This window comes from Phyllostomus discolor, chromosome 4 (assembly GCF_004126475.2).
Source record: "Phyllostomus discolor isolate MPI-MPIP mPhyDis1 chromosome 4, mPhyDis1.pri.v3, whole genome shotgun sequence".
Lineage (NCBI taxonomy): Eukaryota > Metazoa > Chordata > Mammalia > Chiroptera > Phyllostomidae > Phyllostomus > Phyllostomus discolor.
This window is the reverse complement of record NC_040906.2, coordinates 157,357,479-157,384,596: the sequence shown is the minus strand read 5'-3', so window position 1 is coordinate 157,384,596 and position 27,118 is coordinate 157,357,479. Positions and strand designations below refer to the sequence as shown.

General features: G+C 35.2%; 2 long non-coding RNA genes across 3 annotated transcripts in view; both read right to left on the bottom strand.

The window, feature by feature from the left end:
- The window catches only part of LOC118500279, a 417,927-nt gene that overhangs the window by 348,362 nt on the left and 42,447 nt on the right, over positions 1–27,118 (bottom strand). The gene's annotated exons all lie outside the window — the stretch shown is intronic.
- On the bottom strand, positions 612–22,382 carry LOC118500282. Its single transcript, XR_004902840.1, has 3 exons — positions 21,985–22,382; positions 14,886–14,888; positions 612–626 (listed from the first exon to the last, which is right to left on the bottom strand). It is a non-coding gene; the product is annotated as an uncharacterized LOC118500282 (long non-coding RNA).

Genomic DNA, 27,118 nt, shown 5'->3' with positions numbered 1-27,118 from the left:
GTGGCTTGCTAGTCAGTGATTTCAAGATGATAGAAGAATATACATACATTGCTAAAAAAAAATCAATCCCTACTGTTAAAAATAAGTAAATAAATAACCCCAATGAGAGAAAAGGTAACTCTTCAGGTTAGCATTGAAAAGTCACATTAAAATTCTACTTTGTTGTTATTTTCATTTGGGTTGGTTTGGAAAAGGGTTCATATGTTTATATATTTTATTTTTGTGTCCTTTTTTACATATCAATTTACATACAGGGTCTGGCACAAATAATGCCCCTTTTTATTACAAAATCCTAAGTATGTAATTCTGGAACATAACAATACCACACTCAAGCACACCATATGACATTTTAGGTGACATGTTCAAATTAAAACTATAAATTATTACACTCATATTATTACCCTACCAACCACACTCATGCAGGCCTTACTTCTGCCAGACCCTGTATTTCAGAATTAAATTGCCTGAAGGTACAAATGCAAACATTAAAAATTTAGCTACAAAACATAAAGCACAGCATCAACAGCCATCGGCATATATTACAAAACCAAGCAACACTTTTAAAGATGCTCCCAAACTCAATAGGTTGAATTTCCCTGCCAACAATAATTAAGGCCTCCCCCAAACTCCACAAGTCTTCTTGTCACTAGGTAATGAATCTCAGAATTAATTTCCACAGTGCTGCCCTTACTCTGAGATGCCCGCATAGCAAAAAGACCTAAACTATTAGGAATTTACAGATAATAATTCACACCTTCAAATATGCCTAGAAACAAATGACACTGAATGCACCAGCATTAGCAAATACCCGCCAAATATGGTATTTATATTTAAAAGTCCATGGCTTGACACACACATCACCTAAAGCAATCCAAGTATTTTTGTCTTCTCCCTTTAATTAATAGGGGTGATGAGTTTAGGGTGGGGAATGTTTATGTATTTTGGTGATGAAAGTGATAGCCTGTAAGACAGACGGGTCAAACATAGAAAGATTTTTAAAGTGGGAAATACAGTTTAGGCCATATTTGTTGATTAGTTATCGAGCACCTCCTGTCAGTAAGAGAATTTGTCCAGGAAACCCTGCGTTGGCCAGATTCTAAGTGATGCAACGACATCACTACCGCCACCCTGAACCGGAACTGCACTTTGCAGAACAATTGCAGCTCATGCTCTCTATATCCTTCTGCTCATGACATCAGCTCTGTGATGCAGGTATCACAATTATCATTATGCAAATGAGGAAACTGAGGCTCAGAGATAGCAGTTTATCCCAAGAAATCAACAGACACAAGAAAATAATTTTGCTTAAGGTTTCATCCCATATTCTGAAATCCCATTGACCTCAGCTGGCCTGTCACTCAGTGAAACTCAGCATGAGCTGGCTGTTCTGCAGCTTGAGACTACCCCACCTTCCAAGTGACAGTGCAGCCTCTGCACAGAACAGCCTTTCCCATGGATCGAAATAACAATCTTACAAACAGCTTTGAAAATTAAATTAAATGCTGTTTAAAATATTGTACTGCAAATCATGAAATTCTGCATAACATTTCACCCATTCAATCAGTTTACAAGTATTAAATGTCTTTTGTGTGTCATGGACTGTGGGTATACTGATTAGCAAAAATATATAATTTCTCCCCTCTTGATGCTACATGATTGTTACTAGTCTGGAGGGTGATTATTTGTGATCTTAGGTTGATTGGAACACATAAAAAAATTGAAATAAAGTAGCATTTTCATAAAACCAAGTCCAGAAGAAAACTGAGTACTAGAAAGAGAATTGAATGTGTGTGAAGATAGTTTCATTATTTACCACACTGGCTTGATGCTTATAGTACAATGTCTTGTTTTAGAGGCATAGCAAAGGAATCATGTGAACAATTTGGAAATGATTCACAGGCAAGCTACAAATATGGTTTACTGGTTGGAAAATAATACCTGCGGAAAATGTTTAAAGGATCAGGCTATAAAAAACAGAAGATAGGAACAATCAAAAGAAGCTTAATAAGAGTTGTCAGGTGAATTCAGTTATGTAAATTCTGCTTCTTTCTGTTTCCACTGTGAATTCAGTTATGTAAATTCTGCTTCTTTTTGTCTCAAAGGCTCATATTGAAGCATAAAGCATAAAGGTTTGGTTAGTTTGTGGGGGTGAGTAGAGGGAGTCCTATTGCAAGAGTTTTAAATAGATTATTACTATAAAAATGATCACTCTAAAAATTAAATTGACTTTTTTAATAGTAGATGACATTCTCTTGTGTCATAAGTTGTGTGGGTTAGGGGGAAAAAAAACTCAGTGATCTCTCAAGGTCCTGCAAGTCCCACCACTTTTAGTTGGTGTTTATTTCCCTACAATGACATAAAAGAATTCATTATCTTTCATTCAAATTTATTCTGAAAAAGAGTGGAATGGGGAAAGAGGAGCGGGTGTAACAATTATCTTCACTTTTATGAAATAACACTGCATGGAAATTAGACAGTTGTTCTACATGTCCTCAGAGGCTGAAGCCACAAAGAATTGGCTTAAATGAGAACATGGAAGACTTTGGTTAGATGATTCCTAAACACTAGGTAGGGAAAAGCAGAACAGGTCACAGAGCACATATTTAACATTAGCAGGGTGGAAAGACTGAGAACAGAAGTCCGAAGTGAAAGTAGATTCTGCCCTACTTCTGAAAGGGGATTCTGAAAGGGGACAGCCTCTATTCCAGAAATATTACATAATTGTTATGTAAAATTTCAATCTGTTTTTTATTATATTTTCTACAGTGTGGACTCAATATTATGGATTTTACTTTTACTTTTCTCTCTCTCCCCAATCCCCTTAATTTGTCTGGAAAACACTGGGAGAAATCTGGGTAAGTTCCTTCTCACCCTCAACAACTGATGTCAAAGAAGTCTAGAATTTGACTGCTGGGATAAGCAATAAAATATTTTAAATATTCAAACTAAATCTGTTTTATATCCATAATGTCTACTTCAGTGGTTTTTGGACAATTGTGCAGAAGTATCTATATATTTATATATATGTATAAAATATGCATATTTTTAACTCTACCACTTTTTAAAAAGGATTTGACATAGTTTGCAGCAAAGGACATTATAATAAGGTTAAGAAAACAGACATAAAATGTCAAGAAAAAGGGAAAAAGAGAAATACAATGTACAATATAAATATAATAAACACCTATAATGAAGCCCAATGAGGAAGCTTTCCAGTTCCTAAGGAAGAAAAGTTTCTTTAATACTAGATTACTGATTTCAATTTTTTTGAAAGTATTAGGATTGTATGTTTACTGAAGATAATTTGGACAGTACAAAAATATAAAAGGAAGAAAATTAAACATCCCAAACCCTCCCCTCAGAGGCAGCCATTTTTATCACTTCAGTACATTTCTTTCCAGTCCCTTTGCTGTGCACTTTGCAAGGGTGAGGTCAAAGCATATAATTCTGAGATGTGTGTTTCCACATGATATTAAATTATGGCATGAACTTTTTAAATTACTGCATAAAGCTTTACTATGAAGATATACTATACTAATTATTCCTTTCATGTAAGCTATTTAGATCATTTCTAAATTTTTAGCATTATAAATAATGCTTTGTTGGAAACTTTTGTGCATTAACCTTTATCTGCATCTCTGAGAGTTTTCTTTAAGAAACACTCCTAAATTTGAAATTACTTGGTCAATGGGTATAAACATTTTTAAGATTCTTTATATGCTTTTCTATCAAAGACTATTGTTCCAAATAGAGTGCTCTGTTGCTGTACAAAAGAATGAGGCAGATTGCTGTAAACTGATATTGATTGATTTCCAGAAAATATTGCTAGGCTTTAAAAAATGCAAAAGCTCACATATTTGTATTTTTCCTTATTTTTGTTTCCCAGAAATAGATACACCTTGAAGGGGTTTCCACTGGTCAAATCTGAGACAATGAGTACTATAATGAATGACACACTATTTTTTAAAATAGGCATTAACGAATCTATACAGGCAAATGAAGGATAAAGAAGGAAACGCTTTTGCTTACAGTAGAATGCTGAGGGTCAACTAATAAACCTGAAGGGAGTACAGGGAATTGAAAATTAGCATTTTACAACCATCGCAGTATGAAGCAGAAGAACCTGAAACAGAAAGAATCATCAATGGTTGCTAAATCTCAGAGGAATTTTTACGAGGAGTGGAATATCTGTGCGTTCCTAAAGTGTTTCTCCACAGGAAAAAAATTATACTTATGCAATAAGGAAATCAGACCTTCCTAAACAGGTAAACAAAATTAACATTATTAATGACATTTGGGTGGACACCACAATATGGCTTTAGATGTGATCTCTGAGGAGTACAGATTGCATAGAAAACATTTCCACTGAGAAGATAAATAGAATTTAATGATGAGAATCATTAAACACAAAGTGTGGAATAGTGGGGAATATGCTATCAAAAAAGAGTATAGTCTATATCTTCCAAAGATAGTCAAGGTCACAGAAGACAAAGTAGGGCGAAGGACATATTCCATATTAAAGGAGACTGAAGAGATACAACAACTAAAAATGCCTGATCCGAGGCTGGATTCTAAGACAAAAATGATCACATCAGTGTTAAATTTACTAACACTAATACCCGCACTGTGACCATGTGAGAAAACATCCCTGCTTTCAGGAAATATATTCTGAGGTGTGGGGTCTAAAGGATCATGATTTATGTTCGTTAGCTTCATGGAGTTCCACATTATACTTTTAAAGCAAATGGGATAGAATATTAACAATAGTCAGATTTGGGTAAAAGTTATATAACTATTTTTTGCAGAAATCACATTCTTGCAACTTTTCTATAAGCTTGAAATATGTGCAAATAAAACATTAAGCAAAATAAAACGATTCTTGCACCTTACTCTCCGACAGAGAATTGTTGAAGGTGCCTCCCTCGTTTCTTTCTTTACCCCCAAAGTATTGTTTCTTGTAATCTGCTATTTTGATAAGGAGATATTGTATCTTAATGTGCATTTATTTGCTACTAATGAGGTTAAAAACATATCTATATGTTTATGACTAGTTTATATTTTTAATCTGTAAATGATATATTTCTTTTTCATTTCCAGACACAATTTTCATGAAAGACTATAGCTTCAGTTAAGCTAATTGACTCACAAACATCATGAACAAAATCTTCAAACAAATTTTCATAGAAAATTTGGAACTGGGTTTTATAGGGCTGCTTCCTTAGTAAGTTCAATAATGTCAAAGGTATAATTTAACATAGGCAAGAGGCCACTCTATAAGAGGTGAAAGTACATGCAATTCCTTCCAGAGGGTCATGTTTTCATTGCCTGTTTAATTACCCATGCACTCCAGGTAGATTGCCACTAGATGGGAGTAGTGCTCAGTGTTGTAGTCTTAGCAGCCACACACCTCAAATTGCTTCTGTGAGAAGCAGTCATTCATTCATTCCCTGGACCAATGAGTCTTTTCCAGGTACTATGCTAGACAGCTGGTTGCATCCACTGCCTTACAGATTTAAAAGTATGAATTATTAGTATTTTAATAAGAACTAATTTCCTTGTTGAAAATTATTTCAAAATATAATGTAATTATTGATTGAACAAATATACTTTACATTTTTAAACAAATTAAAGTCCTGTGATACTTGATGGATAACTTACCTCACTACATATTAGCTACCCAATTAGAGCTCGGTCTAACTGTATAGACACCCAAATGGAAGGCAGCATATTTCACCTTGGACTCTCTAACCTAATATCAAACAATCTCTCTCTTGCTGGATCAGTCATCTCTCTATATTATCCCAGTTTAAGGACAGGCCCCAAAGCAAAAGAGGTGGTCCACAGGTCTCTAATGGTGCCACTAAGGCTGTTCGCCTCACAGGCCTCAATTCTGCTTCTAAATGACACAACACCAAAAACCTAACAAATGCATTATTGGCCAGAGAAGTGGACCTTCTTCCTTTCTCTAGCAGTCCCTCGATCTCTCTATCAAGAGACCATGCATTCGTCTACTTTTTATATATAAAGCATTTACTTTTATTTATTTGCCCCTTCCATCAAAAACCTTTTCAGTAAAATATAAACAAAATTATTTGCTAATTAACCAATTTATAACTCACACCACTTAGCAACAAACACACATTTTAACTGAACAAAGAAATTCAACACTTCTAAATAATTAAGAGTGAATAACCAAAAGTCAGAGAGTGAAAAAACATTATCATGTCATACCTCCTATTACCTACATTTTAATACATTAAGTAGACCAAGAAAATGTGGTAAGATATTAGGCAAACATAAGTACCTCTTTTTAGTAGATACTTTTGATTTTGAATAAAGCAAGCAGAAAATAACTTGATTTTCTTTACTGACAGATTTACTTTTGAAATGTATCCACTCATCCTCATGTCTTTGAATGTTCCACTTATGTATTTATGTATTTAAAAATGTAATATTTATGCACTTTAATGGCAGTCAGATTTACTATTTTTGGTATTATCACCTAAATTCCTACAGTAAAATATAAAATATTTGTCTGTTTGTGTGTATGAGTGATAAGTTGTGCTTTCTTCTCAGACATTTGATTTATTAACCCATTTCTGCTCCCACACCTGTATCCTTCTTGCCACCCAAGTCTCTACCTTCAGTCTTTCTCCTCACCCCTCTGCCGTGACTGAACTAAGACCTCAGTATCTCTGTTCCAGACTTTAGTGGCCTCCTAGCATCCCTCTCGGAATCAGAAAATGAAAATAAAGCATGAGGCTGGCTTACTAAGAGTATTTAGAAGTCATCCTTCAAAGGCAGGGAAAAAATATTACCATTTCCACAAACCATCAACCAAATAATCCACTGACAGGTAAGAATTTCTATCACATTTAGATTTACAAATTTCTATAGCAGTGAATAAAGTCAAGAATTACAAATCCCTGCCTTCATTGTCCCTCTCCTCTATCCCTGCTTCACATTTAAGAATTAGAGTATTTTTTAATTATTTAATTTATTGGAGTGATGGTCTGAGTCCTCTTTATAAAATTTAAGAATAATCAATGAGGTCTATCTCATATTTCAAAACCTTCAGTGGGTCCCCGCTGACCTTGACACTAAGTTGAAATTGCACTACAAGTTACAAACCCTTTCAAAATTCGGCCTCTCCTTAGTTTCCCAGCCTCATCTCTGTTCACGCATCTCCCTCTGGCACTTAGCACTGGGACCATCTGAAATCTCTCTCAGGCACATGTTTCCTCGGCCTTGAAGCACGTGCTCAGCCATCCCTTCCTGTCATATCACGTTTCCTAACTTTTACACCGTTCCACGCCCAACTGCGATATTCGTCTAGGCAACCTTTCCTGATCTTGCTGACAGTAATTATTTTGTCCCCTTCTGAATCTCAAATATTTCATTTCATTTACCCCTCTGTCATATTATCATCACCTTACATGCCTTTTATATTACATTACCATCCCTTAAAGACGGGAACTAAAAGTTACATTCCGTACCCCTGTAAGAGAGTACCTGACCCATAATAGAGGCTCAGCATCAATTTGCTCAAACTAAAAAGGCTATTCCACAACCAGTTTAATGAAGAATCTCTTCTCCGTGATTATATTCACAGTCCTATCTGGTTCCCATGGTTCTGTTTCTGGCCTCCTCGGTTCTCTGCGCCCAAAGAAACAACCCAGTCTCCGGTTTGCATCTGTTACTATTGTGACACTCGATACTGCTGTAGCTGGACCTACAATGGAAACAATCCTGCATCATACTGCCTTATCATTATAATTTATGATTGCCCTTTAACAATTATAAGAAGTGATATAATGAATAATGCTCATTATTATTATCTGGCATTTATTAGGTATCCGACATTGGACTTTTTGATTTTTGTATGATATTTAATTCAGTCCTCAAAACACTCCTTCCCATTTCTTCTTTCAATAGATCTGTGGCGATGTGGCCACCTCCAGGTTACTTTGCACTAATTGGATGTGTATTTTTTGTGTGTGTGGCAGTACACATAAATTGTCTTCAGAGATCATTTGTCCAGTATCCCTAAGGAAAATAAATCAGGATACAGACATAAAAATGTATTTAAGTCTTTTTTCCTGAAAACATTTGTTCCGGGGGAATTCAGTGTCTTTGCCCAGAGTGTCTCCCAGGCTTTAATACATGAGTGAATTAAAAGCGTGAAGAAATGGCAATGCTGCAAGCACAGCGAATTTATTGACTTTTGTCGTGTAGGAATATCTACTGGACAGGACAGTCAGTGGCAGAAATGCCTGGTGTGGTAGGCTCTGCCTTGTTTGACATACTGATGTAAAAATGAGTATTATTGATTAATTTTTTAAAAAGACAATTTTCCAGAGACTAGATTAGAATCTGAAAATGCTATTAACCTCACAGTAATGGAAACGACTCTAACTCCATTTGATGGAGGCAGCTGAAGAGAAATTCAGGTTAGGGGCCAATCACCTCAGAAGAATTAGTTCCTCGTAACAGATTCAGTAGCAAGCAAGTATGGTTTTGAATATCCTTCGGTTGAAGCTCAGAAACACCAGGGGGAACATTTGCATGAGTGTCAAATTTTTTAAGCATCCTCTTTTTTTTTTGTCTGAAGGGTTACAAGAAGAAAGGAGGGAGAAGATAATGCTTACTTGCTTATGGATTCCTTGCTTATCAAATAAGAATATTCCTTTCCAAATGAAGAGTCCTTCTGAACTAGACCAACTCAAACATGTCACTTACGGATTATTTGCATTGCGATATTTGATTTTTGGCTTTTCCTTTCTGTTTTATTTAGGTAAATTATTCTTTGTTTGAGGGATATTGAAATAAAAAGTTTTCAGTTCTGAGATTCTGAGTTTCAGAACTAGAATTTTAAATAATAAAAGTATAAGATTATAACTGTCAATGATCTGAATAGGTTTAAAATGAAGAATGTTATTTTATATGGGAGTGGTAGGACAGAGTTCAAAGGATTTGAGTTTTACAAATTTTGTTGTAATTACTCAATTTATCTAGCCAAAAATTAATATGCCGTATTTTTTAGAAAATGCAACTAATTTTTGTTAAAAATGTGTTATTTTCATCAAATAAGATAGGTTCCATAAAAACAGTGATAGTGATAAACTGATTTAACATGTAAAAGTCACTGGTGAAAAATATACAAGGTAACTATGAACATATTTTTTGCAAAATAATATATTTCTAAACATACAAATATTTACAACTTAACCACAAAAATAAAAGAGAAAAGGACATAAACCAATGATCCATTCAAAGGATAGTGATAAAAATAATAATCTTCACTAATAATCAAAACACAAAACAAAACCTAAGTGTGATACCACCTAAAGAAAGGAATAGAATTTCACAGTGCTGGTAATACCTATGGGTGGGAGGCCATGGTGAAGTGATACTCACACAACCCTTTCAAAAAGCAATGTAGCAAGAATCACAACATTTTTATGTATGTTGCATATATTAATACCATTCCTAACATTTTATTTTGAAAAACAAGAGAGGAAAGGTGTATCAGTGCAACAAAATTGTAAAATAATTGAAGATATACAAATTGCTCAACAATATGTAAATGATTAAATACAGTAAACTGTATCAACTCAATAAAACATTTGTACAGTAAGTAAAATGTATATATGAAGCTAATGTTAACATGAAAAATCACATAAAATAGGTTAAAAAACAAATGCTAATATATTTCTATAGTCTGATCCAACTATATAAAATCACTTATATATAAGAAACCAAGAGAGGGAAAAATTAAATGCTAATGTTTAGAGGTAAGAAGAGTTCTCTACATCTTAATATAAATCACATTTATATAAAGCATGTTAAAAATGAAGTGAAGTTTCTACAAAACATTGCATGTCTGATACAAAAACACTGGCGTTCACTTGAGCAATACAAGAATGTCAACAGACCCTGCCTCAATCCTTTCCTTAACTCCAAATTCTTCAGTTAGGCAGTCCTGTAACCTATCTTGGCTTCAGGCAACTACCTCATCTACAAAACAACAGGAATTATATTGGATTAGTTGAGTCTCACACTTTTTTAGTCCTGCAATTCTTTGTTCAAACTAAATGTTATGTAAAACAGGTGAAAGTAGAGCTCCTGCGGCTCAAGTGTAAGGAGAAGGGTGGTGCTCTGCAGGTGGGCTGCATCACCTCTCCCCTCCCTGACCTCTTGCTCTCCAAGAAGTCTCTAAAAGACTCTGAAGGACCCCAGTGATAAACAATGGATTAAAGATTTTGGTGATCCCTTTACATCTAGTTATTGAAGTTTTACAGTTCTTCTATAATTTTTCATGTATGTATCATATTCTCAACTAGATTATAATGACATTTATGTTAGAAACTGTCTCTTATACATTGGTTTACCCCATCTAAATTGGCTTTGCTATATCCACTCAGAGAAAGAATTATTGAAACAATCAAAAAATGGAATAATAAAATTTAAATATCCATATTTTTATTTGCAACAAAACATGGTCCAGCAGTAAGGTGTTCTGTCTTCTAGTTAATCAGTTATATACAAAGCACACACGAATTTGTAATTTTCAAAGAATTATAATACAATTCAATTGGAATAATTTAGGCATTTTAAACAGTATTTCTGAGATCATAGCATTAAAGAGAAAAGCCACCTCTGAAGTACATACAGATCCTCTTGCTCCTAAAATTCTCAAGATAGTTTTAGTTCCTGACTAAGATAGAGGAAAAGCAAGCTTACTTCTAATACTCAGGTTTATTATCTAAAAATCCTTAGAGGGAGTAGATATTACCCCTGTGAATTCTGATATGTTTGGCCTAATAGATTCACCAAATGAGATCCTATGCCATAGGACTATTCTCTATTTACCATGTTTAAAATTCTCACCATTAGGATAATTTCCCTTGGATAAATGATGATTAAGAAGGCCAATGGGGAAATACCTAACTTCTAGCAAGCAGATCTGCCATTAATCCTCTGTCATACACTGGTTAATTGGATTAGCTAGTGGTCCTCCAAGAATGTATAAAACCCCATTGGTATAGGATTGGAAAAGGGAATCCTAGAGCAGAGGAAACATCAAAAAACTTTCATAGAAACCAGAGCAAGAATTGTCTAGAATTTTGGAGGCTGTAGGACAAATACATGGAAAGGAACAGAAGAAAAAGGAAATCCTGCCCTGGCTGGCATAGCTCAGTGGATTGAGCGCGGGCTGCAAACCAAAGTGTCGCAGGTTCGATTCCCAGTCAGGGCATATGCCTGGATTGCAGGCCATGACCCCCAGCAACTGCACATTGATGTTTCTCTCTCTCTCTCTTGCTCCCTCCCTTCCCTCTCTAAAAATAAATAAATAAAATATTTAAGAAAAAAAGAAAATGTTTAAAAAAAAGAAAGAAAAAGGAAATACTGCTTATCAAAATGAAAAATGTCAGTCAATAACATTCAAATCACTTAACAAGACATATAACTGCCTTTCTAGCTGCATGACCTCTTTTGAAGATCATTTACTTTGGGAACAATACTTTAATCATTACAATTCTAATACTTTAAATACTCTGTCTCTTGTTTAATTTCTTTCAAAATTTTACCAGCAACAAAGATAAGAGAAAATAATCACCACAGCCAACATCATACTCAATGGGCAAAAACTAAAGGCATTTCCCTTAATATCAGGAAGAAGACAGGAATGTACACTTTCACCACTCTTATTCAACGCATAGTGCTGGAAGTTCTAGGACAGCAATCAGACAAGAAGAAATAAAAGGCATCCAAATTGGAAAAGAAGAAGTAAAACTATCATCATTTGCAGATGACATGAGACTGTATATAGAAAAACCTAAAGACAGCACCCAAAAACTTTTGGAACTGATAAATCAATTTGGTAAAGTAGCAGATTATAAATTAATATTCAGAAATCAGTGGCATCTTTATACACCAATAATGAACTGTCAGAAAGATAAATTAAGAAAACAATACCATTTACTATTGCAACAGCACAAAAAATAAAGTACCCATTAATAAATTTAACCAAGGAGATAAAAGACCTGTGCCCAGAAAATTATAGGGTACTCAAGAAGGAAACTGAGGAAGATACAAATAAGTGGAAGCATATACTGTAGCTATAGATTGGAAGGATTAGAATCATTAAATGTCCGTATTACCCAAAGCAATCTCTAGAGTCAATGCAATTCCTATTAAAACACCAACATTCTAGATCTCATGGATCTGGAACAAATTTTCCAAAAATTAATATGTAACCACAAATGACCTCTAATAGCCTCAGCAATCTTGAGAAAGAAGAACAAAGTTAGAGGCATCATACTACTTGATATCAAACTATAGTACAAGGCTATTTTAATCAAAACAGCATGGTGCCGGCATAAGAACAGGCATTTAGATCAATGCCACAGAAAAGAGAGCCCAGAAATAAACCCATGACTTTAGGGTCAATTAATATTTAATGAAGGAAGCAAGAACATACAATGAGATAGAGACGGACTCTTCAATAAATGGTGTTAGGAAAACTGGACAGATATATGCAAAAAAATAAACCTAGATACAAAAGAATAAACTCAAAATGGATTAAAGGCTTGCATGTATAGCCCTGGCTGGTGTATCTCAGTAGATTGAGCGCGGGATGCGAACCAAAGTGTTGCAGGTTCAATTCCCAGTCAGGGTACATGCCTGGGTTGCAGGCCATGACCCCCAGCAACCACACATTGATGTTTCACCCTCTCTCTCTCTTTCTCCCTCCCTTCCCTCTCTAAAAATAAATAAATAAAATCTTAAAAAAAGACTTACATGTAAGTCACAAAAACATAAAAATTCTAAAAGAAAACATGAGCAGTAAGATCTCAGATGTTTTTCACAGCAGTATGTTTGCTGATACATCTCCTCAGGCAAGGGAAACAGAGGAAGGAATAAACAGATGGAACTAGATCAAATTAAAAAAGCTCTGCACAGCAAAAGAAACCATTAACAAAATGAAAAGGCAACCTACTGAATGGGAGAACATTCACCAGTGATACATCTGGTAAGGGATTAATATTCAAATACATAAAGAATTTATAACACTAAACACCAAGAAAAGAAACAATCCAAATTCCAATTAAAAACTGGGCAAAGGATCTGAAGAGAACATACAGGTGGCCAATAGACATATGAAAAGATGTTCAACGTTGCTAATCATTAGACAGGTGCAAATTAAACCCACAGAGATATCACCTCACACCTGCCAAATGGCCATAATCAATAAACCAACAAACAGCAGTACTGGTGAGGATGGGGAAAAGGCAACCTTTGCGCACTGTTCATGGGAATGCAGACTGGTGCAGCCCCTGTGAAAAACACTAAAAAGTTTACTCAAAAAATTGAAAATGGAACTGTCTTTTGACCTAGCCATTCCACTTCTGGGAATATGAGAACTGTCCAGAAAGTATCAAGCCATGTACTACAAAAACTGGAGACATTTATTGAAGAGACAAGATACAAGAAACATACATAGTACATAGAACAATGACACCTCAGTCCCCTTCAAAGCAGACACCTTGAGACCTCACACAGTTCTCCCAATCTCCATCAGCTGCCCTGTCATATATTCCTGAATGTCATCGATGGTCTGAAATCTCTCCCCTTTCAAATGTGATTTTAGTTTTAGGAAAAGCCAGAAATCACAAGGCACCAAATTTGGGCTGCAGAGGGGCTAAGTTACCTGGGTGACTTGATGTTTACCAAACAAACTGCATGAAACAGGATGCCTGAGCAGGTGTGTTGTGATGAAGCAGCCAGTCATCAGTTGCCTATTGCTGCAGCCTTCTGAACCATCAGAATAGTTTCCATGGAAGAATGTTCAAGCTTAACACAAAATCTGATGCAGATTCATTGCTCTGCTCGTTCAGTTATTTTGAATGTGATGGCCACACAGTACACATGCTCACTCAACAGCATCTCCCACCCTCACTGACTAGTACAGTGAAGTAGTCATTGTTCATGCATGCGCATTCCAGTTCACTCTCCTTCACTACTAGATTACATCAACGTCATGCAAACTATTCTCATTATATTAACAATGGTTGAACTTTTTCCAGACAGACTTCATATATTTAAAGAAATGCAAAACACTAATATGAAAGAATATATGCACCCCTATGTTGATTGCAAAGTTATTAACAATAGCAAAGACCTGGAAACAGCCCAAGTGCCCATGAGTAGATAAGTGGATAAAAAGCTGTGGTACATTTACACAATGGTATACTGTCTGGCTGTATAAAAGAAGATCTTACTTTTTGCAAGCATGGATGGACCTAGAAGGTATGATGCTAAGTGAAATGGGCCAGTCAGAGAAAGACAAATACTATATTATCTCATTTATATGTGGAATTTAATGAACAAAATAATTTAACAATCAAAATAGAAACAGAAGCATAGATATATAGAACAGACTGACAGGTGTCGGGGGGAGGTGGTTGGGGGTTGGTTGAAAAAAGGTGAAGGGATTAAACAAAAAATATATATATCTATATATAATCTAGATTATCTCTATAATCTATATATAATCTATTAAAATATATAAATCTATATATAGTAGATATATAGATAGATATAGATGTATAGATATAGATAGCCAGAGGGAAAGGGGGATGGGAGAGGTGGAAGAAGGCAAAGGGTGATAAATGGGGATGAAAAGAGACTTTACTTTGGGTGCTGGATACATGATATAGTGTGCAGATGATGTTTTGTTGAGTTGTACACTTGAAACATATATGGTTTTATTAACCAATGTCACACCAATAAATTCAATTTAAAAAAGAGAGAAAGAGAAAATAATCATAGGCTTGTCAGTCAGACAAGCCAAGGATAGGCATTTCAGCTCCATCTCTTACTGGCTATATAATTTGAGTAAGTCACTCGAAGAAGAAGTTTAGTGCATGGGGTGAACCCACTGATTCACGACTCAGTCTCTCTGGGTTCCTGTACTACTTTTCATGTGTATCACCTTGGCTAAGTTACTTAACCTCCCTAATTCTCCGGTTCTTTATCTTTAAAATCATGGTTAAGGGTGATAATAATAATGATGATGACTGATAGATGGATACATAGATATAGATACTATGTAAATACATCCAAATAGGAATTCCAGAAACCTTGGTAACTGCCACTCACTCAACTTCCACAGAACAAAATGTTATTGGCCCAACCTGAGTCCTATGATGAGGCTGAGCATGATGGGCAAGGAGTTTATTCAGGGCCAAGCACACTGTGCACTGCACATTCTACACTCTTAGTTCTGAGATTAACAATGTGCCCTGGCCCAGATGTAAAGATATCTAGCACCCCAGCACAGTTGTATCTTAGAATGTTTTAGTCTCTTACAACTAAGGATTGATCATAAGGGAAGTATTTGACCTTCCAAATATTATGAAATGATCCTTATTAACTTGGACCTATCATCTGCCATTATATGAAATATTTTGGGGAGACACAGAAAAACCTCAAACTTTCAATGGAGGTAATTGCTAATACTACCATTGTGTTACTCTCCTCTATAGGACTTGTGTCAGAGATTTCCAGCTGGTGAACTATGACCCATTGGTGTGCGTCCAGTGGCTTTATAGGTTTACATGGAAGTGTCGATCCACTCAAATCTTAGGTCTGGAGGTTCTCCATCAGATGGCTTCAACTTCAATAAGCACTTTCCAGAACTCCTTGGAGAGTTAGGATCAGGCTCATTCTGTACACATAAACAAAGAACATAAAATGTGACAGAATGCTGCTCCTACGGCTCCTTTCTAGTGTTATGAGCTTCCCCAGAGAAGTGATCTATTGCCTGGGTATCTACTATAGTGTTCTGGGGCAGACCACAACACCTCTTGTCTTGCTCAAGAGGCCTATGGAGCTGATGCAAGAGTTCACACTCAAAGAGTGAAAAAAGGCAGCCCAGAGATGTGTTCACGTTCCAGAGAAAAGGTGGAAGAACTTCTGACTAATGCAGCAACACACCTGTCTCCTAACTTCTGTCCTCCCACACATCCGATACTTCTGCCAGCTGCACCCATCTAGAGGCATTCAAGCTAGCTACAGGGTAAAAGTGTGTGTATGGTCTGCAGTTCGAACATAATTCTTGTTTTGAAATCTTTGATATAAAAAAGCACAGTTGGAATTGAAATTCATTTGAATTTGTCCCCCAAAATTTTAGTATTATATTTCAAATTGAAAGGAAAAACAGAGCTATAAGATTTTTTAAATATTCATTTTAATTGTTGAAAATTTGGGGTTGCTGTAAAAATAAGAATTTTAAAACAAAGTTTCTTATCTATGTTACATAAATGTCAAGTATTGAAGAGATTTGCATTAACTGTCTTGATCAATAACTGTTCACTGAAGCAAGTCAAGTTTATTAAAATTTTTTCAAAAGATTTATTTGAAAGTGTTATAGGCATTCAATTTTTATCTTCTCTAATATTTTGTGTTTATTTCTCCTATCATAATTATATAACAAAGAAAAAATTTTTACCAAGCCTCATGTAGATTCCCTTCCAAAACTCCTCTGTTTTACCCCTGGGTACCACACTGGGTAAATCAGGCAAGATTTACTCATATGAAGAAGTATGTTAGTCAGGAGTTCCCCCACCTCTTCTCTGAAAATTGGCGATATGGGGCACTGTCGTAGTGGCTCATTTATTCATACATGCTCACAGGCTTTGTCCTTAAGGGAGAGGAATAGCTGGGGTGAAAAAGGTTCAGATAACAGCAATAACTCTACCCTCAGGACTCCTCCACGCCATCGCTCTGTTGCAGCACAGTTCCTTCTTCCAAACTTTCTGCCTGGAGCTTATATTCTCTCTAAGGCACCCTGGAGTTCATCCTTAATATTTGATCTTTCCCATATTCTCCCATCCTAACTCAGTGTATCAGTCTTGCATACCTGCATGCTAGAGTTATATTTCTAGGAGGATCCTCAGAGCCCAAGGAAAGCCATGTAAATGTTAATGAAAAAGGAGTCTCCAGCTTCATTCTCAAACAAGATTCAATTGGAACAGTGAATCATGTCATGCTAAGGCAAATGCATAATAGACAATCCTCAGAGACTTTGCATGTATAAATTTACTCTTTAGTTATAGTAGATACATATTAAAAATGAAGACTGCTTAATTTTATCTGTGAAGGGGAACAAATTAGATGAGATGCCAAGTACTCTGAGACTGCCCAAGTAATACTTTGGAAGATTAGCTTAGGATTTTAACAAACTTCATGATCATCCGAGCTTGCTACCAAATAGGTTTGTAAAATTTGTAAAAAAGCAAAAGATCTTGGTATAATTCATTATAGCTTTTTTATCTCAGAGTAAAGGTAATTTTAATGGATAGTCCCATGTTCCAAAGCCATGATACTATTCCATGACTGTACCACAAAAGTCCCCAAAATTTAAGGATACTGACCCATACCTATATGAAAACATCAATGGGGAAACTCAGGCAAACTTTTCCAACCCATGTGATTTGAGCACTACCAGAAATTACACGTTCAGTTGATTTGGGATTAATTTAGTGTAATTAGGACTGTCAATTATTCAGATACAAAATTTCATGAGAGAAATGTTATATATGTACCTCTAAAACTTGTACCAGATATGAAAAAGTCAACAACTCTGAATGATCATGCTACTAGAACACTTATATACACCAAAAGTAGTAGCAAGAGACCAAAACCCTCAGCATAGGTTACCAGTTACATTCTTTACCTGTCCTGCATCCTCCTTCCATCCTCCACCTCTTGTTAGCTATGTCGGCACTCTACTCTGATTCTGAGAAGTCCTTCAACACCCCAGACTACCTCAGATACTTTCCCACTTTCTGGAAAAATCATTTCACTCTCATTCATTTTATAAACTTCAATTCATCTCTCAGGAAGCATCATAAGCACAGCCTCCTTTGAAAGTTTCCCTGCCTTCTTACACCACCAGAGTTAGATCATAGTAATTTGCTTAACTCTTCTTCTCCTCTACTTTGCAGAGAATGCTTTGGCATCAGAAACCAGAGCCTTTGCAGGCTAGATGTTGTCCTCTGGAACACTGATCAAGTACATGCCCTGACGACATGCAGGAAAGAAGGGTGAATTCAAAAATATATACCATGCACCAGATAAAAGCCTGGCCCAGTGCTCCATGCTGGATACACTGTATGTACACCCTTATTCTTTATAACATTACGAGGACTGTGGCATTGCCCAATTCAAACCATATTCCTGTGACTAAAGAGTTAAATGTAAAAAGCTAAATGAGTGATACTTTAGAAGATAATACATATGATATTTATCTAAACATTCTAAGGAAGAGGCTTTTCTCTGCTTAAAGGCAATAGAGAAAATCATAAATGAAAAGGTCAGTTTAGCCACATATAAATCTAAATTTTTGTACAAATACATGTATTTTTTAAATCGCTGAAGGAAAGAATGTTCAGCCTGAAAGAGATTTTCAGTCACTCGTTGACTTTATAAATATACAGATTTGTCAGCAGTGGCATGGTCAAAAGTTTGAAACAAAAATATGTGTGGGTCAGCTTTCTTCATGATAAATGATCAAAGGTGATACCTTCAGAAAATTGTTGCTAAGATATGCATGAATTAATCTTCCAGTAATAGTCACTCAGTAATATTCTCAACACAGTTTAAGGGAAATGGTGGACATTAAATTTAAAGTTTACCAGGAGAAGGTATAAATATGTGCTAGTTCATTCCCAGCCACCAGTCTGGAAGAAGAATAGTCCATGGCTGAGATTTAACTAACTTCCAACACCTTAACAGAATGCTCTAAAAAACACACCACACAACAGCCATGATATCCTTGTAAATAAATGCATATACATGTATACTTGTATGTAATTCATTAGTATTTATATGCACATGAGTACCTATTATTGTAACTCTGCTATAGAACCATTCTTGGAGTCTATAATGTCATGCTGCCTTGAGTAAAGCCTCTCATGATGAAACAATTCAACACCTACAGCCTGTAATATAACATTCAGCAAAGACAAGCCTTAGTTAGAATTTTGTTCTGTGTTGTTCTGTGGAAAAGAGTTTTGTTCTGTGGAAAATAGTATCATAATGACATTCCTATGTATTTTAATAAATGTTTACACAAAAATTACAGATTAAAGGAAGAATCCAAGTTTTTCTGCTAACAGCATCTAATCACTTACATAGAAACTAAACCTTGAAGACCTTTCTCTAGAAGGTAGTAAGAACAGTTTGAACTTTTAGACCATCCATAAACATTGCACAGGGAATCTAAAGTGTCAAAGTAGAAACATGTCTTTAAAAACGGAGTTTTAACATGGAGTGAGAGATGCCAGGGCAGCCCCTCACCCCACTGACCAGTCCAGCCATTGTAGCAGAGGTACCTAAGTGACATGTGCACAAAGAAACCACTTTAGATGTCCCAGGCCGAGCAGAAATCATGAGCACCAGAGAGGCTACCCAGTGGAGTCCAGTTAACCCACAGAAATCACAAGAAATAATAAGATATTGCTGTTTTAAGACACTAAGTTCTGGGGTGTTTTAGTATGCAGCAACAGGTAACTAAAACACTGACACATGGTAACACTGTGTTTCATATCAAATTTTTAAAAAGTGAAGTATAATCACCATTAAAACTCTGATTTCTGAATCAGTATTTCCACTGAAATAAATAAAGATGACTGGGATATTTACTATTGGCACATTAAACATTCAGCTTATACAATAGCTCTAATATCTATGTAATGGTTGAAGTTCTTTGCTTGTGGCATTGGCTACCATATATATTTCTTTTCACAAACCCCACATAGTAAACCATGTACATCCACAAGTATTTCTTAACTTAATAATCATGGTCTTGGTGATATATCTTCATGATATTTTGTGGTGATATAAACTTATTGTCTAAGGATATGAATTTTTTTACTTGCTTTATAATACAAACTTGAACATCATTTTATGTACATGTATAATGAGCTACCCATATCATGAAAACAGAAATACTACTTAATCAAATTAATGATGTATCCATTATTCTATTATGCAAAATTACTTATATTATATGTAATAATAATAAAATAACCTTATTTTCTCTTCACTTTTCTCAAATTTTCATATCAGAAACTACACATAATTTTCATCCTTTTCATATTAAGCTTCCAGTCGAAGAAACTGACTGCCAACGGCTAGCAGTCTCTAATAAACATTTTAATATTTTCATCCAACAGGTAAAATTACTGTTATTGTTTCCATTAACACAATCAAATTCATGACTTTCCCCTTACCCTGAAAGCTTTTTTAATGTTCTGTGTCTGTTCCTTTGGTATAACTGAGTTCTCCTGCAGGATAGATGAGGAGAACCAGAAACTAGACAGGGTGCTGAGGGCCAAATGAGTAGCTGCAGAAAGGTCAGAAACCAGGGGTGCTTCCTCACACTGTCTCTATCGCAAGCCAGCTGGGTGCTTTTGAGAAAGTCAGCCTTTATTACTTACATTTTGTTATTATAAAATTGAATGGTTTGAGGATATCTGGGAAATCTTTCACCTCTAAATTTATTAATCTATTAATTAAGGTACACCCCATTCCTTCGTCCGTTTACCTATTATCTCTTTCCACAATGCCAGGCAGTCCCACTGTATGCTGCTTCCAACCATGGTGAGGAACTCTATCCCTATACAAGCCTGAGTTCCCTCTGGAGAGCTCCACACAAGACCTGGGCCAGTGAAAGAGAGACTGAACCACAAAGAAAAGGTAACAGGCAGAGCTTCAATTTGTTAAAGAGGCCCAAAATTGACTTAAGAGGACTTCTTTCATGGTAATCTGCCATAATGATAGATACTTTTGCCCAGGAAATATGAATGAAATTATTTACATACACAAAGGACAGGAAGTTGCTAAATTCAAATCAAGTGCAATATTAAGCTTACAACAATTCTGTGTGATGTTCATCAGAACATTATCTATAATGATGACGAGAAAAACACTATTAACAAATAAAAATAATATGATGTGTTTATATGCTGATATAGAAAAACTACAAGATATAATATATACCATTATTCTATTTATATAAATATTCTATATGTCTGTGTCTAGAAAGATCTGAGAGTATTAACAATGGCAGCTTCTCTGAGGTGAAATTTAAAGCATTTGAATTTTCTCTAAGAATATATCTGAGGATGTTTATTTTTATTATAAAGTTGTTCATTTTGGGAAAAATAATTTCTGATGATGCCAGTCCTTCAATATGTCAATACGTCAAACTGATATTTCATAGGAAGTTGATTTGTATATAGCATTCTGATTAATACTAAATGATTACAAAATTCTTTCAGTGAAAAGTAGCAAACATAAAAGAAAAAAGGAAGAAAAAAATGGCTACTAGTCTGATTAAATTGTAAAATAACAGTGAAATAGCTGGGCTTCTGAAAATTAATATATTCAAATGTATTAAGTAGTGATCATAATTTTCTTTGTAATAGTTTTTATATTAACAGCTATTTGTAAAAAATGTAAGAGAAAAAGACAAATATTCATAATATTACTAATTTCTCTTAATAATTTCAACTAAATAATTTAGATATTTTATTATTCAATATATTCCATGCATTGCGAAAATATCTTCCAATCTCAAATAATTTTAAGATATAAAAATGATTACAACTACCACATGGTCTAGTAGAAAGAGGTCAGGCTTTGGAACAGATCAGACAGAGCTTGAATTGTAGCTCTGACAGAGTCCAACAATGGGATCTTCTCAGATTAGTGTCTGGACTTAAGTTTCATCTATGAAAAATGCATAATATTTTCTTTGAAAGGTTGTTGTGAGGATTTGAAGTTGTGTAAGTAAAGTACCTGACCCAGCGCCCAGTCCAGTAATATCCAAGCATTCCATAGTTATTGCTACAATCACTCTCACCTACGTAACAAGGACAACCAGCACTTAAGGGGGACCCCCAGAAAAACAATTTATTTATTAAAAATTGTGTATTTATTCTTACATGTTTAAACTTCAGTCACCTTCAAAGTACTCTCCACTTGATACAATACATCCATCGAGACGTTTTTTCCACCACTCAAAACAGTTTTGAACTCATCAATTTTGATGCCTTTTAATGCTTCTGCTGTTTTTTATATCACCTCTTGCATACTGACAAAACGTTTCCCTTTGAGGACTTTATCCATCCAGGGAAACCCAAAAAAGTCACTTGGTGTGAGATCAGGTGAATAGGGAGGGTGTGGCACAGGGGTCACTCCGTTTTAGGTCAAAAACTGCTGAACACCCAGCACAGTGTGGACAGGTGTGTTTGTAAATCACCCACCATGAAACTAGCAAATGTGTTCAAAGAGTCTTGAAAAAATTCACTGAAGCCACACAGCCTCACAACATCACCAGCTGGTGCCCTGATGAATATGGGTTCCTAGAATACTCACCTAGTGGGGGAAGCCTGTGCTACAAAGGGCTTACCTGCCAGAAGGTAATTCCAGTTTGTTGGGGTCTCCCTTCCTATGCAGAATTTACCTAAGAAAGGTCCTGTTCTAAGTAGTTTATGTGGACCACTTCACCAATTCTTTCAACAACTCTATGTAATATTATTATTAATCTCCATTTTACCGATGAGGAAACTGAGGCACAGACCAGAAAAGTAACTGGCAGAATGCCTTACAGTCTGACTCTGGAGTCTCTTCTCTTCACCACTGACCTCTGCTGCCATGAACCTAACTCATAGTGTCTTTTTTGCAGTAACAGGTGCTTTGTAAAGATGGCTTATGTGATTTACTAATACTACTACATATTCTGAATAGACTGTAATTTAAGAATTTAGAATTAGGCCCTGGCTGGCATAGCTCAGTGGATTGAGCACGGGCTGGGAACCAAAGTGTCCCAGGTTCGATTCCCAGCCAGGGTACATTCCTGGGTTGCAGGCCATAACCCCCAGCAACCGCACATTGATGTTTCTCTCTCTCTCTTTCTCCCTCCCTTCCCTCTCTAAAAAAAATAAATGAATAAAATCTTTAAAAAAATTTAAAAAAAGAATTTAGAATTGATTGTTGCATTATAATAATTAATTCCATAGTTTTTGATATATTTTCAAATATATCAAAAGGTATACTGCAGGTATATACTGCAGGTATAATCTGAGAGGTAGTCATTTTTGTGTAAGTGGTCAGATAATTATTAAAGACTATTAGTACATAAAATATTTCTAAACCATCATCCTGGTTTGATCATATTTACAAAATCAATACTTGTGCAATGTATAACTTATTCTTACATAAAAATAAATCATCATACACTTCACCAGAGATATTCATAGAAAAGAATGGCAGGAAGAATAATGAAAACATGTCTATCAGTCTTCTTCACATTAAAAGGATTTACAACTCATAATATATTATACTTTCAAATAAATAAGCATTCATGTTGTACTTCATACAAATTGCAGTAACAAATAAATGAGTTTTCTAAAACCACATGAATATGTATGCAATAATTTTTTAAAATAGTAACTGCAAAACCTTTGTGGTAGTCTCATGTGATACGTTAAGCACTTCCTTCACAAATGGAAAAGCGACATATCCGCAGATAACGGGAAGGAGAAAGCCCGAGGTCAGCGCTCCCCATCAGCCGCTCTGCTGATGGGGAGAAAATGACCAACATCTTTAATCCAAAATTGAGTAAGATCTTCCTCTTTCTGTATCACTTAAATGAGAAAATGCTCATATCTTTCCATGCTTTTTTCTTGGCCTTTTAAAAATAGAATCATAAGGCTCCTAGAGTCTCCCGTCTCTTATAGTCCTATTCTAAAAGAAATTCTAGAAGAATAATGGACAAATAATGTGTGATTTATCCTGTTCTTAACAAAAATGGGAAACAAATTAGTCAGGAATTCTCTAATAAGGGACAACTTCACATATATCAGACAATAATAATTTGTTCCTCTGTACCTACATTGTCCTTAAACAGAAGACAGGTATGGCTCTGGCTTCAGGTGTTGCAAAGTTACACACAATACCTAAGTGTCATCACCAATGCTCCCTAATGCTGTTTCTTTTGATTTGCCTTATAATTATGTTCCTCTAATTCAGTAACAAAAACAATCAATGTCAAAAAGAAATATTGGTTGGGAGAGTAGACTCTTATTTAACTTATTTTTATACTAACATATAATTAGACAAGCTTTCTAACTTTTTAAAAACTGTATGTCCATGACCAGTGATTTCTCTAACATTTTCTTCCTAAGTACATTGCTCAGCGAGATCTAATGTGCTTTTAGACAAAGGAGGATTTCAGTGAATTTTGGAATACAGAAGACAGTCAAACTCAGATGAGAACTTTGACTCCAATTTAATCTAGGAACTCTGGACAGTCCCTAAATACATCATGTCCCTATTTCTGCTGAATCACAACACGATTAGTTCTTCTTCTCCAATATGTATATTGATAAAATGAGCTAAGTCCCCTGGAATGCACTCCAATTTTTGCCAAAAAGAAAAATGAAATCAGAATTGAGAAAAGGGAAAAGTGGGGTGAAAACAACAGTTGATGCTCAGAAATTCACAGCAACTCACAGGCAGAGACCAGAGGATACATGGAAGACCACAGAAAAAGGACAAATTTTCTCAAGGAGACTATGGTTGATGCAATTTAAGGTAAAGTTGCACCTTAATGTGGAGATAATGTGGGAGAAAGGCATGACAGTTTTTTCTGTGGTTTCCTTAACCTCACTTTTGCTTGACTTTCAACTTTGGTCAAGAGGGACACTTATTCATTAGATTCCACATACAAGTGAAATCATATGGTATTTGTCTTTCTCTGAATGGCTTATGATGAACAAACTGAAACAACAGGCAAAACAGAGACAAATTCATAGATAGAGAGCAGGCTTACAGCTCTGGGGGACAGTTAGTGGGTGGAGGGATCAAGCAAAAAGGAAAAAAGACTCATGGATATGGACAACAGTGTGGTGATTGCAGGGTATGGGGTGAGGGGTGTAAGAGGGATAAATGGTAATGGAAAAAATATATAATTAGCAAGGGTGTGCTTAGAGTCAGAAAATTAGCCTATCCATTCAAAAACTAGCTAGTCAGAAATTAAAAAAATAAACTCCTATCATGGAGATTTGACGTGGGGTGGTAAAAACACAATACAATATACAGATGATGGATTATAGAACTGTATACTTAAACCTATATAATTTCATTAACCATGTCACCCCAATAAATTCAATTTAAAAAACAGACTGCTAAAACTTTGCTGGTCAGTAGAGGAAAATGCTCATTCTTTACTCAAGAAAAAGCTGTCATTTCCTTCTTCAGCTCCTATTTACTATTAGTTTGTATAATCTTAACAAGTGTGGTTATGCCATATTAATGCCAGCAAATTAGAAATAAAGAAGTAGTATGCTGACAGAAATAAACATGACAAATAGCCTAAGAAAACTGAAAAAATACAAAGCAGAGTCAAGTATTTCCAGCAGGACAATATGGGATCAATTAGCATGAGCAAAAATAAAATTTAGTAGGCCATATGGACAATAAAACAGTATAGTATATAACAATTACCTAAGGCTTGTTTAAATAAAGCAAAGACGTGTAAAAGTAATTCTGAACTATTTTGAATTCTAGAGGGAAAATTACATTATTCAGAAAATGGCTATCTAAAATGTTTAGAATAAACATTAAACAATTTAGAATGTTAATTCACTGAGAATTCTGGTTGGCTAAGTTATTGATTCATCATAATTATAAAGAATTGATCTATGTATTATTATCAGACTTTCAGTTGCTATGCAGCCTGAGGGAGTTAACAGAGTTATCCTTTCAACTTTGGGTATTGAGTCACAATAATGAAAGCACACATAAACCTCCAGATTTGTTTTGCTTTGTTTTGTTCTGTTCATAGTTGAAACACTCCAGTAGTGAGTTGTACACTTTGAGAAGTGTCTTAAATCTTTTAGATTACTAGGGGTTGATTTAGGACACTGAAATAAGTAGCAATTTACTCTGATAGAAGGGAAAGTTACTTGAGTTAGTAAAACTTATTCTGTGAACCTCTTTGAGGACAAAGAACATTAACTTGTGGGTAAAAATATCTGAAAATGATCTTATTATTAAACAATGGAACACTTGAAAACCTAAAACTTCTTAGTATCAAGACATCCTAATAAAATGTCAGGCTTACATACAAATTTCTATTAATTCTTTTTTTTAAAGATTTTATTTATTTATTTTTTAGAGATGGGGGGAGAGAGAGAGAGAGAGGGAGGGAGGGAGGGAGGGAGGGAGGGAGAGAGAGAGAGAGAGAGAGAGAGACACACACACACATCAATGTGTGGTTGCTGGGGGCCATGGCCTGCACCCTAGGCATGTGCCCTGACTGGGAATCGAACCTGCAATGCCTGGTTCGCAGCCCGCACTCAATCCACTGAGCTACACCAGCCAGGGCTCTATTAATTCTTTAGAGAAAATATTCCATAAATGTATAAAAATTATATTACTTCAAATTTCTTTACATTCAATTTTGTCTACTCTACTTTCCTTTAATGTTCTTGAGGGGGGAATTAAGAAGCATACTACACTGATGGTTTTATTTTGAGCAGAACAATATTACCTTTTCAAGAAAAGCAATGTAAGGCAGGGTAAAAGGGTTATACTCTCATACATTGCTTAATGGAAATATAAATAAAATGATACAAACACTCAGGAGGCCAATTAAACATTTGCAATGTACATACACTTTAATATAGGAATTCTTCCTAAGGAAACACAGAAGTACATGAAGATGACTGTAAAAGACTTTATCAGAGCATTATTTTAATGGAAAAAAGAGAAACACCTCAAATGTACAGGAGGTGAGTAGGGTTTTTAAAAAATTGTGACATATCCATATAATAATTATATATTTATTATAATTTATTATAAATAAAATTGTTATATAAATTTATTTGGAAAGTTTTCATGATATGTGAGAAAAAACAGGTATAAAGCCCTATGAATAATCTGATTTCATTTTTTAAAGGATGGTTGACTGTCTTAAAAGATTTTCAAAACATGTACATAAAAATGTTAGCATTTATGCCTAGATGATATTTTCTTC